The sequence below is a fragment of the Ascaphus truei genome, chromosome 12 (assembly GCF_040206685.1).
Source record: "Ascaphus truei isolate aAscTru1 chromosome 12, aAscTru1.hap1, whole genome shotgun sequence".
Lineage (NCBI taxonomy): Eukaryota > Metazoa > Chordata > Amphibia > Anura > Ascaphidae > Ascaphus > Ascaphus truei.
This window is the reverse complement of record NC_134494.1, coordinates 28,711,623-28,726,486: the sequence shown is the minus strand read 5'-3', so window position 1 is coordinate 28,726,486 and position 14,864 is coordinate 28,711,623. Positions and strand designations below refer to the sequence as shown.

At 45.0% G+C, this 14,864-nt stretch overlaps 1 long non-coding RNA gene across 2 annotated transcripts in view; it reads left to right on the top strand.

The window, feature by feature from the left end:
• Window positions 1-13,222, top strand: part of LOC142463812 (uncharacterized) — a 30,307-nt gene extending 17,085 nt beyond the window's left edge. For both annotated transcript variants that reach the window (XR_012787505.1, XR_012787504.1), the window contains one exon: window positions 11,709-13,222. This is a non-coding gene — a long non-coding RNA (uncharacterized LOC142463812). The remainder of the gene's footprint in view (window positions 1-11,708) is intronic.
• Window positions 13,223-14,864: the final 1,642 nt, after the last annotated feature.

Below are 14,864 nucleotides of genomic sequence, written 5' to 3'. Positions count from 1 at the left end.
CCTTAGATTCAGCACTAGGCGTCTACTTAAGAAATAGTGTCACTGGGCGTTTGGGACCTTTTGAGCATACACTTTCTTTCCCCGTCTTTTGTCCGCTTATTACACGATTGGAAGGGAACAAAAGGCATTGGTAGTGCATCTCTGCTGACCTCTGCTATCCTCGCAGTTTTGCAAGGACAGGAGGACAAAGACTTTTGTGTATGCCAAGGACCAGCAAGGGGTAAAGGGATACCACACACTATTCTGAAAAGGGAGGTGTTGAACACATATGCTGAGAGATGGTAAATAAATATATATATTATTTCATTTATGGTGGGTGAAAAAGGCAACAAAAAACCTCCACCGTTAGCATATAGCCAATAAAGAATATCACTTGTGAGCACATTCACATGTCTTAGACAGGTCTGCAACCCTGCCTTTCAACCATTATCACCTAGCATACAGTGCTTCCACTGCAGCAAGGGACTCTGGGAAATGACATGCAAATGAGGACACAATGTGTCTGTCCTGGAACAGGATTGTGTTTGTCTCTGTCTTCAGGCTGCCAGCACTCCTCAGCCTAGCTGTTGCAACAATGTTGCAATCCCTTGTGTGTTTATTGGCTTCAGCCAGTGGCCTTGGCAACCCCCCTGCCTTTTACCAGTGTAACGGTGTTTCCCCCACCCGAAGGGAGATTCTGCTATTACAGCGTGGGTGGTGCATGCTACCTGTTGGTAAGCAGGAGGGCTGAGTCGTCCGCCGATGTTTGTGGGGACACAGGACAGGCTTCGGGGTATATACCCGATATAGATCTCTAGTGGTACAGCGCTTCCGTCTGCCGCAGGCTCCGGATGTATGAGGCGATCTCCTACGGTAGAACATAATCCCCTCTCCTTCCCCAGAAAGATCACACACCAGGTAGGAGGTATAATAACTGGAACGGTTTCTCTATTCAGCTCAATGCAGTCACAGCAGGCTTCTGCCCAATGCAGTCTCTGGGTTGATATCCAGCTGTAGGATGGTCCCTGGACCTGCACTACGGGTCAAGGGCCCCCGCAGCAGTCCTTGCTCTTCCCTGATCCTCTATCAGGATCAGGGGAAAGGTACACACTCACTCTCCCCCAAGGGGAAGAGGAACAGGGAAGGCCAGTATTCAGGCAACCGGTGTGTGACCTGCCTCTCTCAAGTGGGGAGAGGCAGTGACTAAAATTGGGCGGCAATCCCCTTAAGTACAACCAGGAGGAGGGCACCAGTTCTGACCCAGGATTGGGTAGAATCCAGGCCTGGTTCCACCTCCTCCCTTATCACGCAAGAGTACTGCTGGGAGTGGGGAAAACCCATGATAAGTACTGGCAGGGCTTGCTGCCAGTGAGGGCAGACTGGTAGCCAAGAACCAGTCCTGGCTACACCAAGATGGACTGCTCCCCCTCCCCTTGCCAGTTGGTATTGTCCCAGTGAATTTCCCATCAGCCCAGACCAGCATGCTTTCCTCCACAGAACAGGAAACCGCAGGCATTCTTGCAGGAGCTGGCAGAGAGGACGGACGCGTCCAGGGAGCGAGTAAGCCCCTGGACTTGGCCAGAACTCTCCCCCAAGGCCCCAGTTAGGCCCCAATCCCTCCAAAGAGTGGAGTGTTGTAGGAAAGGCCCTAGGTAGGGACCCTCCCCTTAGAATCGCAGCTGCACTACCGTGCCCGTGGACGGACGCCCACGCAGCATGCTGCGGCCTGGGATCAGGCTGCACGTGGCAGCAACAGGCGAAGGACCATCCGGTTCCGTGGACCGCTCCCTGGATAAGGTGTTAGGGGACTTGTTGGAGGCCCCGCTGTGTGGGACCTACTACAGCCCTACTGTCCATATACCCTGGTCTGGCCTGAGACCAGGAAGGTACCATTGTGCACCTTCACATCACAAGAGGGGTAGCACTACCTCACATTTGGGTGTAACTGCTTGTGTGGACCCGGGGTATAGGTGCCCAAGGCACCCTCAGTACTTTGGGGGAAAACCACGCCGAGTGTTGTGTATTGTTATTGCATAATATCCTATAGTATTTTTATATGTGTCTCAATAAACACAAGTTATATATCATCTGGTGTGATACTGTTTATTACCGACAGTATTGATTCCTATGAGGAGTCATCCAGCCAACGCTGGGATCCCTCATAGGTGGAGGCGCTGCACTAAGAGAGAGAAAGAGCTCACCCCAGGCTCCCAGAAGCAGAGGCTCAGGCCTCCTGTGAGCGTACAGGTATCAGCAGCACGTGAAGTCGCCCGTCGTTTCCCTTAGGCATAGGGAAAGGGTGACAACATATAAATGGCAATGTGTTCACAGGCTCTGCTAACAGCAAAATGGGTCAAAGTCTTGATTGCGACGGCACACGGGATTAGCACAGGTTAGTGTGACACCGTTTGCTGCTGTTTGCTTTCTACAAATCTGTTTCCTGCATTCCTCCGGCTTGGAGCTGAGATAACATTAACATTTTCATAGTGCAGGGCAGCTGCCGGACTTTCATTCACTCCTCCTTATCCTTATTACAACAAAGCCAATTGCAGCTCAAACAAGGTTATAAACTAGACAACTTGCTGCAGAAGGCCAGCATTCTTTCACTTATCCTGGAGCAGTAAGATCCCATTAAATCCCATAGTATGTATATCTTTATGTACATAGCGCTTCACAGCGGTAATACACGTGACATAACATATAACACATCATGGGAATAATAAAGCGCTTGAGACCAAAGTAACCGTAGGAAAAAGGAGTCCCTGCCCCGAAGAGCTTACAATCTATGTGTTGTGTAGGATGAATGTACAGAGACAGTAGGAAGGTGTTCTGGTAAGTGGGTCTGCAAGGGGTCACGGTCGATGTGTGATCTGTGTAGTATCAGCCACGGAGCTACTCATTTGCAGAGCTGCATGTGGGCACACAACACAAGTAAAGAGAATGAATATGAAGCACCTCTCTTTCCCCCTCTTCTTGTGCACTCTCTCCCTGTGTTTTACACTCGCTCGTCTCCCTCTTTTGTTCTTCATTTTCTCTCCTGTCTCTTTTCAGTGCCTCTAAATGTTGGTCCCAGGCAGCAACAGCATAGCATGACCGCAATCATATCTAGAGAACAGTAAAGAAAGAAGTAATTGCATCTCTCTTACTACTACTAATTCCCCGGCACTCCTTTCCATGACCTTATTGCCATAACTGCCACCGATTTATCAAGTGAAACCAAGGCCCAGATTCACAAAAGGGTGTTAAGCTTTAGCATACCTCAGCTGCCACTCATATGAATGGTAAGTAAAGGTGTGCCAAAGCTTAGCACCCTTTTGTGGATCATGGTCCCAAAGGGGATTTTATGGGTTCTATTATTGTTGATTGGATAACACAGCGGTGCGCAAACTGGGGGGCACGCGGTTTACAGAGGCCCCGCGCCCTTCCCAAAGCCACTTATATTAAGTACCGGGGGAGCTGCAGGGCCTCTGTAAACCTTTACTTACCTTGGCTTCACACGCGTCGCCATGGCAACCCGGCGTCAAGTGACAAGGCCAACCCAGAGAAAAATGTTAAAAAAATCTCTCTTACCTGCAGCGGCGTGTTGCGACAGCGTCTTCCTGCATCTCCCCTTACATCTCCTATGAACATGGTTGATGCCGCGTTGCCATGACAATGGGACGCTACACAACGTCATGACGTTACGCTGCGTCAAGTTGCCATGGCAACATGACGCCGCGTAGCTTCATGACGTCACATAGTGTTGTCATGTCAATGGGCGTCGCGTGATGCTGTGACATCACGTAGCGTCACGTCGTTATTTGACGCGGCGCAGCCATTTTCACTGGAGTTGCAGGGGGAGATGCAGGAGAATGCCGGAGATCCCGCCGCCACCCGGAGATTAACAGGCTAAACCCGTAGCCCAGAGGTAAGTGCCCAAAACCCGTAGTCTCCGGGTCAAACCGGAGTGGTGGCAACCCCGCATACAACATGGCAAATCTTATAAGGGTCTGCATAGCTTGGCCCATTATTTGGTTCGGAGGCTGCAACGACATAACATACAGAGAATCATATTTGTTGTTGTTAAGGCGAATGTGCACTTTTTTGTATGGGCACCACTTTATCTTCTTTACGCCTGTAACCCCCTCCCCCCCCCATTATTACCCCATTATTGGGGTTTGGAATTAAATCCAGGCATTGAGAATAATGGAGGGCATATTCCTACTGCGTATTGGGAACCAGAAGATGTGACAAAAAAGCCATGTGTGCTTCTCAGCGGAGCTGTCTGGATCCCAGGGAAGATTCATGTATGTCCTGGCAATACAACCTGTCCTGTTTGTCCAACAAAGTTCCTGGCGCCCTTTATTACCCCCCTGCAAAGCTTACACAGCCAGCCCAGCCGCCAGCACCCTGAGAACCGATTTGAGAGTCTGTATACCAACACCTCCATTTTCCACCCTAGTGTTATTTTCTTCCAACCAAGCATGGACCTCTCCTTTTTATATGAAACATTAAAGATAACGGTCATTTTCGACAATATGTTGTGTTTTATAAACGGTGCAAAATTATAATAAGATTTGTTCTCCATGTGTTTTACTGTGGAAAAAAAAAAATAGCGCCTGCTTTGTTTGCCAAATCCGTTTCTACCAAACATTTGTGGTCTATGACTCCTGGGGGGGGGGGGCTTATGGTTATTGCAGCCTCTGAAATGTACAGGGCGGAAACAAGGAATGTTCGTTTTATAACCCCATCACAGCGGGGTCGAACGTGATTTTCTAGTGTAGTGCTATTGTCCCAAATAAGACATACCAACGTGTGCGTCCACATCACTCTCTCTAAACCACTTAGCTGTACTTCTTCCCTTCACTTCACCCTCTTGTTTGACATGACAATGGTACAAATCACTCAACACCTACTGCTTAGCGGGATCTTGACTCTATCCGTGCAGTGCCTCAGAGTATTGTTATTGTAATACCGCAAAGAAAAACAGTCACAATAACCGTCTGCTTCGACACAGGAAAATAACCGTTTAATGCACAGTGTAGTCAGCATGGGAATCACTGGAAAGCGACTTCCATGACTGCTTTATGAGAGTTATTTGGAAGGTGCTGGAAACAAGCTGCCAACACTAAAAACAATATTGCAGCTTTGTAGCAAACGTTCTCCTATAACGTAGCTGTACCTTAATTGCAACAGAAAGCCCGGTGACCTGTAATATCCTGAAAGCCAGAACTAAGGGCGGTAGCAGCGGAGTTCCTAATCTGCCCTGGCAATGTGTTTCCGCTTATTACAGGTCAATTTGTTAACTAGCTTTAAATCCTAAAATCATTTCATTAGGTTGCAACACATTCCACATGTAACACTTCAAGGCATGTTACTTAACGCTGCAATTATCACAAGCTGCAGTAAAAAAATCCGAAAGATTAGGTAAAAGTGCTTTTTGGGGGGGAAATAAACACATGGAGCTTTATCTGATCTCTTAAATGTTTTTTGTCCAGGAATCTGCAGAATCAAAAGGGGATTTAAAAAAAAAAAAGTTTTGAAGCATTGGTAAGTGATAATCTGTGATCAATCTGATAATAATATGATTAATCAGAAAAGTATTGTAACTGTCTTTAACAGCTACACTGAAGAGCCCACTACTTAAACTCTGATAGTGCCAATGCAATGTCAACTGACAATGGAATCTTGCATTTTCACCTATAATAATTATTATTTATGCAGAAAAATCTGAATCTGTATCGTCTAATTAGCATGCACTTTTTACCTATGTAACACGTACCACCACCCTCTGGGAGATACTGCTTCAGCTACAAGTGTCAGTGGTGCGGCGTACCTGTGAGGGTCCAGGAGTGCTGAGCTGTCTGCGATAGAATGGAGACCAGGACAGGCTTTTGATGACCTATGACGTTCTTTCAAGGGTTTAGCGCCTCTAGCTTCAGTGGACTCCAGGATGTCTGGGGGCAGTCTGACCGAAGCAATCATATTCACCCCTTCCCAACAGACGGGAAACTCAGGCAGTTTATGTAGAACAGAAGGGGGTTTATTTATCAGTCACTGCAGCTCTTATACATACAGCGGATGCAGGGTGATCAGAGAATCCCAGGTCTCTGGATGGTGCTTTCTCATTGAGTATGGAGCATTAGGATCGTGAATGGCCAGTCAGCCATGAGGTCTGACTGGCCTCTCTCACTCCCAGTGGGGAGGAGAGGCACTCACTCCCTCTCCTTAGGAAGGAGGTGAACAGACTGACTAAATTTAACATTGCCTCTCTGAGGAACCAGAAGGGGAGGGCTCAAGGTCTGTACCAATACCTGATAGGCTATACACAGGCCATGAGCCACCACCACCACACTTCTGTCACTCAGAGAGGAGCATGAGGGGGGTCAAAAGCCCACAGGATGGCCTGTCACAGCCTAGACTGCTAAGGACTTATGTGACAGGGGGACGAGAGAGGCAGAATAGACTAACCATGTTACACTTATTTGATGCAATATTGCTCAGAAAGTGTCAGCCAAAAGAAGAGATGAACCTTATACTCCACATGGTGAGTCAAATTATACCTGGGAAGATAGCTGAGATACCCGAGGGAGGGCTCTCTCTTCATCTCTCTCTCTCCAGCGAAAGCACAATTGTACCTACAGTACCTTGGGACGGCGAGGTGTGTGGTTGTCCCTTTCCTTACATATTTCACTTTGCATGTTGCACAGAATTGCAGACCCGGAAACAGAATGGCGTCAATAAAATGGTTTGGATATGCCAGAACAGCGATTCGGCGAGATACATTTCTGCGCCATGTCGCTCGGAAATATCAATATTTAGTGAATAGGCCCCTTAATTTCCTTTTTTTTTGTTTAAAAGAGCATGTATCTTTTTGGGTAAGACACACGACAAACAAAGCCCACAGCTCACAGCCCCAAATCTACAAGAAGTGACCACATAAAACATACAATCTCGGGTCTGTTGTGTTGTCCACATCCCCCTCCTAGCCACAAATATAACCTACTGTATAGGAGAAGATGCTTTGCCCTCGATTTTCCCTGCTAGTGTTTGGAGGGGAATGGCATTTTAACAGAATATGTTTGAACAGAAAAAACTCAGCAGTAATTATACTGTTTAAGGAGTTGTCGACATGAACTAACAATTTCAATATATCTCTTACACTTTAGAGCAGGGGTGCGCAAAGCTTCCTTCATGCGCCCCTCTGTCTCGTCTCTCCTCCGGCTCGCGCCCCCCTCCCCGCACGGCTCAGGCGTAAAATCACGTTGCGGGGTCATTTGACGTTGAGTTGCCATGGAGACGCGTCTCTGGAAGGCAAGGTAAGTTAAGAGTTACAGAGGCCTCGCGCGATCCCCGGCATCTATTTTAAATGCCTTCGGGGAAATGTGGGGTCTCTGTAACAGCCGCGCTACCCCCCCCCCCCCCGAAAATCTTGCGCTCCCCTGCTTTAGAGCAGTGTTTTTAGCCGGGGGTTCCCCGTTCATCCCAAAAGGGTTCCCTGCAAATTTCAGGTCATATAAAAATTGTACCAAATACAGAAGAATTTACAATGCATCTGATCTCAGACGCACTATTAGAGAGGGTTGGTCTTCCTTACAATGTATCTGATCTCAGACGCACTATTAGAGAGGGTTGGGGTTCCTTACAATGCATCTGATCTCTGACGCACTATTAGAGAGGGTTGGGGTTCCTTACAATACATCTGATCTCAGACGCGCTATTAGAGAGGGTTGGGGTTCCTTACAATGCATCTGATCTCAGACGCACTATTAGAGAGGGTTGGGGGTCCTTACAATGTATCTGATCTCAGACGCACTATTAGAGAGGGTTAGGGTTCCTTACAATGCATCTGATCTCAGACACACTATTAGAGAGGGTTGGGGTTCCTTACAATACATCTGATCTCAGACGCGCTATTAGAGAGGGTTGGGGTTCCTTACAAGGCATCTGATCTCAGACACGCTATTAGAGAGGGTTGGGGTTCTGCAGAATGTCACAATATAATTATAGGGTTCCTTAATCAAAAAAGGACACCACTGCTTTCGAGTATGTATTTTTTTTTCTGTTCGTTTAGCTCTCTGTTTAGTTTTCCTTGCTCTCTCTTCATGTTGGAGGAAACAAACCATCTTTCCCTGTGAGACCTTATCTCCCTCGCCGCAGAATTGGATCTTTTCAATACAATGCACTTCATCAGTCACACTTGAGTAGAAAAGGAAGTATTTGCCCAGGTGAGAAGGGAAACTAGGAAAAGTCACCAGTTTGAGAACTTGAAAAGCGGGCTGATGATAAGAGCAGTTCATGTTGGTATTAGCTCTGAATGGAATGTTTTCATGCTATTTTATGTGTGATTATATGATGACTTCCGTGATCTCTGCCTGTGCACATCCCTTTGTCAAACAAAGACGGGGGATGCCTGTCACCACTGAGAAATTCCTCATCATTTGTCTAACTACCGCCCACCTGCGAGGATTACATGTTCATGCCACGCTCAGCTGCACTTCATTGAAATGGGGATATTTAATATTCGAGACCACTGGCAAAATACAATACAGGCATACCCCGCATTAACGTACGCAATGGGACCGGAGCATGTATGTAACACAGGCATACCCCGCATTAACGTACGCAATGGGACCGGAGCATGTATGTAAAGCGAAAATGTACTTAAAGTGAAGCACTACCTTTTTTCCACTTATCGATGCATGTACTGTACTGCAATCGTCATATACGTGCATAACTGATGTAAATAACGCATGTGTAACAGGCTCTATAGTCTCCCCGCTTGCGCACAGCTTCAGTACAGGTGGGGAGCCGGTATTGCTGTTCAGGACGTACTGACAGGCGCATGCGTGAGCTGCCATTTGCCTATTGAGCGATATGTACTTACTCGCGAGTGTACTTACACTGGCGACACACTTTATTCGAGCTCGTCTAGTCCCACCAATTCGGGTATACCCGGGTGTATTGAGGTTTGTGACTGTTTTCTGCCCGAGTGCATTGAGGTATTTTCCAGGAAGCATTTTATTCCCGCTGGCTGCAATACTGCACAGTATATATATATATACTGCATTACAATTCATGAATTTATGCCATCTGGTAGACACGCGAAGCATTGCAGCCTATTAAATCCTAATCATTATCATTTAACAGATCAGCCGCCCGTCAGCCAGGCATGAACCCAGGCTGGGAAGGCAAATGCAACGGGGCTTGTCAGAGGTGAGGAGCGGTGCATTCCAGGTATCTGCCAGGTACATACTGGGTATTTGCTCGAATAAAGTGTGTCTGTGCAGTAAAGTGAGTGTTCTTAAACCGGGGTATGCCTGTATGTGTATATATATATATGTGTATGTGTGTTATATATATGTATATCAGTGTGAGGTTGGTTTATACTTGCATCGCAATATTTCTAGGCTGGGTAGGTTTACCATATACATTTTAAGTTATGGTGGGTGAAAAAGCCAACAAAAGGATGATACCCATCAATGTTGAAACATGTCTGTGAGTGGTTTGACTTGCTTTGCTAGCCCCATGCTGTGCTTAAAAGCGGTGTGAACGGCGATGTATCTGCTTAAATGGTCTCCATGTGTATGGATATTCCAGGCAAAAGGTGACAATTGTGTGCTCATTTGCATGTAATTTCCCAGAGTCCCTTGCTGCAGTGGAAGCACTGTATGCTAGGTGATAATGGTGAAAGGCAGGGTTGCAGACGTGTCTAAGACATGTGAATGTGCTCACAAGTGATATTCTTTATTGGCTATATGCTAACGGTGGAGGTTTTTTGTTGCCTTTTTCACCCACCATAACTTAAAATGTTGTTTAAATTCAAAAAAGCTAAAAGAACTGATAAGTGTATATATATATATATATATGTATGTACAAATGTATAAACAGATATCTGCAAATGTAGAATACCCTTATACAATATATATCTACCTATATGTATCCTACCCCTCCTAAGTTAGGAACCGGCTGTTGTATATCTGTTTTCAACTTGGTTTTCATGATCTTACTTTCTTATGTTCTTAATATAATTTCATCATCAGATAATATAATTTTCCTAAGGCATCATAATGAATTAATAAATCAATTCCAAGAAACAGCATATCAATATCTTTATATTTCTTCTTATTAAATGTAATTTATTACTTGCATAGAACCCTGCATATATAAAGTAATGAGAGAAATACGGAGGGAGGGGAGGTGATGGGAAGGGAGAAGGAAAGGGGGGGTGGGTTATGTGGGTACTAGACTGGGTCCTTGGGCAGGTGGTAGGCTAATGCCCTGGGTTTGTTTTGGGCAGATGATGTAATGCCCAGGTGGTTGGTACAGTATGACCATGGCTGAGCTGGTTATCTGGCAAGCATTGGAGGGAGGGGGACGGGGGGTGTCACAAGTCACGTGTATGCGTGGACTCAGGACACAGCCATGGGCAGTCTGGCATGGTTCAGTTTACGGGGGTATATACATGTGTTGGAGTTTAATAAAAACTGTGGCTGTTATACCCCATATACAGTGGGGTGTGTTTCAGGTGTCCGTATCTGTTAATAGGGGCTAAAGGGGAGGAAAGCGGGGCATCCATAGGTCACGCAGCTTCCACCATTTCCCGAACGAGGACTGAAGACCGGAGAACATATGGTCAAATATTCTGAACTGATTGGCAGTCCATGTACAGTATCATGGACTTTATCGCACATGAAGCTCAGGCAATTGCCTAGGATCTTCCAGTAGCAAAGAGTTAAATAACGTTGTGTATTCCAGTTATTTTTTAACGATCAGGGCCAACATGCTTCCTATCTCTGGTGGTGTCAGAACATTGATATACTTCAGTATCTCTAACCTTGAGGCACAACTCCTGTGCTCTGTTTGCTGAACTTCTAGCCCCTCTAATGCACATCACAAAGCGTTTAACATGCGGAGTTGGTCAAAATATAATTTCTTTGTTGCACTCGTGCAAAAATCCAACCGAGTGTATTAAATAAACTATCTAATTGTAATGGTGTAATGCTGTGATAAATGTCCCTTCTGTCTGTATATACTGTATGTATGTATATCTTTATTTCTATAGCTCCATCCAGGCACACAGCAGGTCACAGTTGTAATGCACGTGGCATCATAATATAACACATAATGGGAAAAAGCGCTTCAGACATGAAAGTAACATTAGGAAAAGGAGTCCCTTTCCCGAAGAGCTTACAATCTAAGTGGTATGTAGAGAGAGCTTACAGAGACAATAGAAGGGTTTTCTTGTAAGTGCGTCTGCAAGGGGCCAAGGTCAGTGCATATGAGTTGTATAGTACCAGCCAACGGAGCTGCCCATACGCTTCGTTAAAGAGGTGTGTTTTAAGATGAGTCTTAAAGGTCGGAGAGACATTATTGAGGGGAAGGGCATCCCAGATGTGTGGGGCAGAGGGAGAGAGGTTTTAGGAGGGAGAGGGTTTTAGATACAAAAGAGGTAGACAGAAGACATCTTTGAGCAGAGCGCGATATTTGGACAGGTTTAATAGGAACAAATTAGAGCTTTCAGAAACTCTAGTACATATTTGATTACATTTACTAAGGTTATCTGGTAAAAGAGTTAGTTTTCCTTGTGATGTGTTATAGCATTTTCTGAGGTTATACATCAAGCACTTACCTTCTTTCCAATAGTAAACTTACTCCAGTAACATACAGTACATTGCCCAAACTACCTATGCTTAACTAACTTTAAAGCAGCAGCACTAGCTAACTTATATGTTGATCTCTCTTGACAGGCGAGACGTTTCTGCATTGAATGTACCAGAACGGCATTGCATAGCAACTCTTATGCTGCAAGGATTAAATGACACCCATGTGGTTTGGAGGCCGACAGAAAATGATCTCCATGGTTTCTCTACATACTCTATGTTGCTGAAAACAAATACAATTTCCCCAAAATGGAAGAATCTCCTCTTTTAAGAAAGACCTGAAGAAGGCGCTTATGTTGTCCTAAAATTGTCCATCTCTACTTTAATAATAATAATAATAATAATAATAGCATGTTCTTGTATAGCGCTGCTAGTTTTACAGGCACAGTCCCTGCCCCGTGCAGCTTACAATCTATGGTTTTTTTTTGGTGCCTGGGTCACAGGGAGATAAAGTGACTTGACCAAGGTCACAAGGAGTCAACACCGGGAATTGTACCAGGTTCCCCTGCTTAAAACTCTCAGTGCCAGTCAGTGTCTTTACTCACTGAGCCACTCCTTCTCCTCTACTTTCAATGCATCTACCCACATAAGTGATACACACTTTATAGTGCCTCTCTAGTTAATGCAAGGCTTCTCAAATCCAGTCCTCAAGACCCCCCACAAACAGGTCAGGTTCTAATGATATCACAGCTCCAGCACAGGTGGCTCAATCAGCGGTTCAGTCTTTGATTGAGCCACCTGTGCTGAAGCTGGGATATCCTTCAAACCTGACCTTTTGGGGGGACTTAAGGACTGGGATTGAGAACCAGTAGGTTAATGGAAAATATATGAGTTCTTCAGATGTCAGATTCTCTTGGTATCAAGACAGTGAAAAGGTTCACTGCCTGCAAACAAATCTTATCTTAGAACAACAACCAAACCACGTATTATTATAATCTTAGATCACATCTACTGTATATCTGATTTGTATGCAAAAGTAGAACTTTTACTTACTCCACAATGTCTTAAGGAGACCCCTTTCTTCGGGAGACAAGTACAGCTCGGCCAGCAATGATGATATGACTTAAGTAGACAACGGTACCCTGTGTCGTGATTGATCTGTGCATTGCAAATTGCCCTCTCAGTAGTCATTAGCAGCAGGTTTCATTGACACACACACACCCTTACTTCCATTAGTGGTGGATGGATGTTTTCATTTAAGCTTCTTTTCTTTTTTTACTCTGTGGGTTACTTTTTTTTTTTTTACCATGAAACATTTGAACATTGAGGTAATTGCTGCATCAGCAAAATCTACAGGGTGAAGAGGAAGGAAGGCTAGTCAAAACCAACAGAAGCAGCAGGTGATCCTCAGCAAGAGGCACATCTACTCAAGGTTCATTCCAGTGGAATCAAAACTCTAGTTTTCCTATTAATATGTAGGCGTTCATGAATGAATCTGTAGGTCTTTTTATGGCTCGTTACATGAAGACAGGACAACACTTTGAACATGACATCAACATTTTCATTATTTCGAATTCCAGGATAACATCTGCGTTTCTTATTTAAAAATAGCATTTGTTATTAGGCCAACACTGATAATGTAAAACCAATGTCTGTAAAGATGATTATGCCTAATAAAAATGTTTGGAAAAAAAAAAATTGCATTTGTGATCCAAAAAAAAATTCTAAATCATCTCATATTTTAATTCCTGATCTATAAAAATATACATCTAGCTATTTCTTTTAGTAACTAAAGTATGTCATTTTCAAAATCAACATACTGTATATTTCGGAGGGGGGATTTTTGTCTTGGTTTTCGTGTTCAGCGCTAAAGGCACTCTTTCTAAAACATTAATGGATGATTTGCCAAGATAGATGATTTTCTGTAAATTCCTGGGCTGCAAATAATAGCTGTGGCTTTGGGGAGGGGGGAATGACAAATATTATATTACATATGTGCTTTTACATGTTGAACAGAATTTTCTATTTTTTGTGTTGAAGGCTGTTGTGTGCAATGAGATCTGCCTCTGCTATACTGACCCACGATGCTTGGATGATCGCTCTTATAGATATAGCTAATAATTATTAACTCCTCTCTAAGACCAATTCCCATGGCTCAATTTGCAATGATGCGTTTTTGTTTTACGGACTTCTTGTCAAACTATATTCAGACTAACCCTGTGATGGCCAGAGGAGTTTGCAATGAGTTGCAAAACGTAGGATAGCTCTATAAATTTTGGTTGCTGTAGGGGCCGCAACGCTACAGTGCCACACCGCTCACTTGACCGCTCCTCGGTGGTGAGGCGAATGGAAGAGGGGTTTCCTATTCCATACCTCTTCTATCCAGAGGGCGTTCAGGGCTCAACAGGAGCACAGGACGCGATCTCCCCTGGACAACAAGCAGAAAGCCCATGGCGCAGCCACCTGTCTAGGACATGTGATTCTGGCCGTTTCACCGCGACTAAGTGACTGTCGGTGTTTAACCGCAAGTGACCTCACCGCCGGGACTCAGTCGCTGACTGCTCACTAAGAAGTTAAGTCTGCAACCTTAGCCCTTACCCTAACCACCCTTAATCGTAACCCCTAATACTAACGTTACTCCCTACCCTAAAAACCTAAGCCCTTATCCTAACCGCTAAAAGCCCTAAAGTTAACCCCCTACCCTAACGGCTAAAACCCTTAAAGTTAACCCCCTACCCACTAAAACCCATAAAGTTGACCCCATACCCTAAAACGTACCTTCTCGTAGAAGCGGCCACCGGCAGAGGAGCGTCCAGCAGCGGAGTGGCTGCAGCAGAGGAACCCTCTGCGACCACCCTTTGTCATGGGAGCCCCTGCCAGGCCCAATATAATGGCTCCGTCATTTGGCACCCAACCCAAAAAGTTAACATTTTGCATTGGATCGCCCTGCAACTTCTCAAAGACCCACGTTTCCTGTTCAAAAATCTTTCTGACGTGTTTTTTGAGTTGACATTTTCGGGGGCTCTGCTATCGAGGTAAATTATAGAGTATTCTTTATTGAAAACAGATTTCAAAAGTGTCATCAGAGCCAACAGCTTAAGGCAGTAAGTTATCTGCTTTCAGTGCAGAATGCTGCCAAAGTGAGGAGGTTTCATTGTCGAGGGTAAAACCGAATATCGCATGCGTGGCAGGCCAAGACTTTGATTGTGCTTGTCTAGGCAAGCAGTTTTACAGCACAGAGTTTATTAGGCGACCTAATTAAAGCTAATTAAAACACAAAAAGTCTGAGGACATCATACTGAA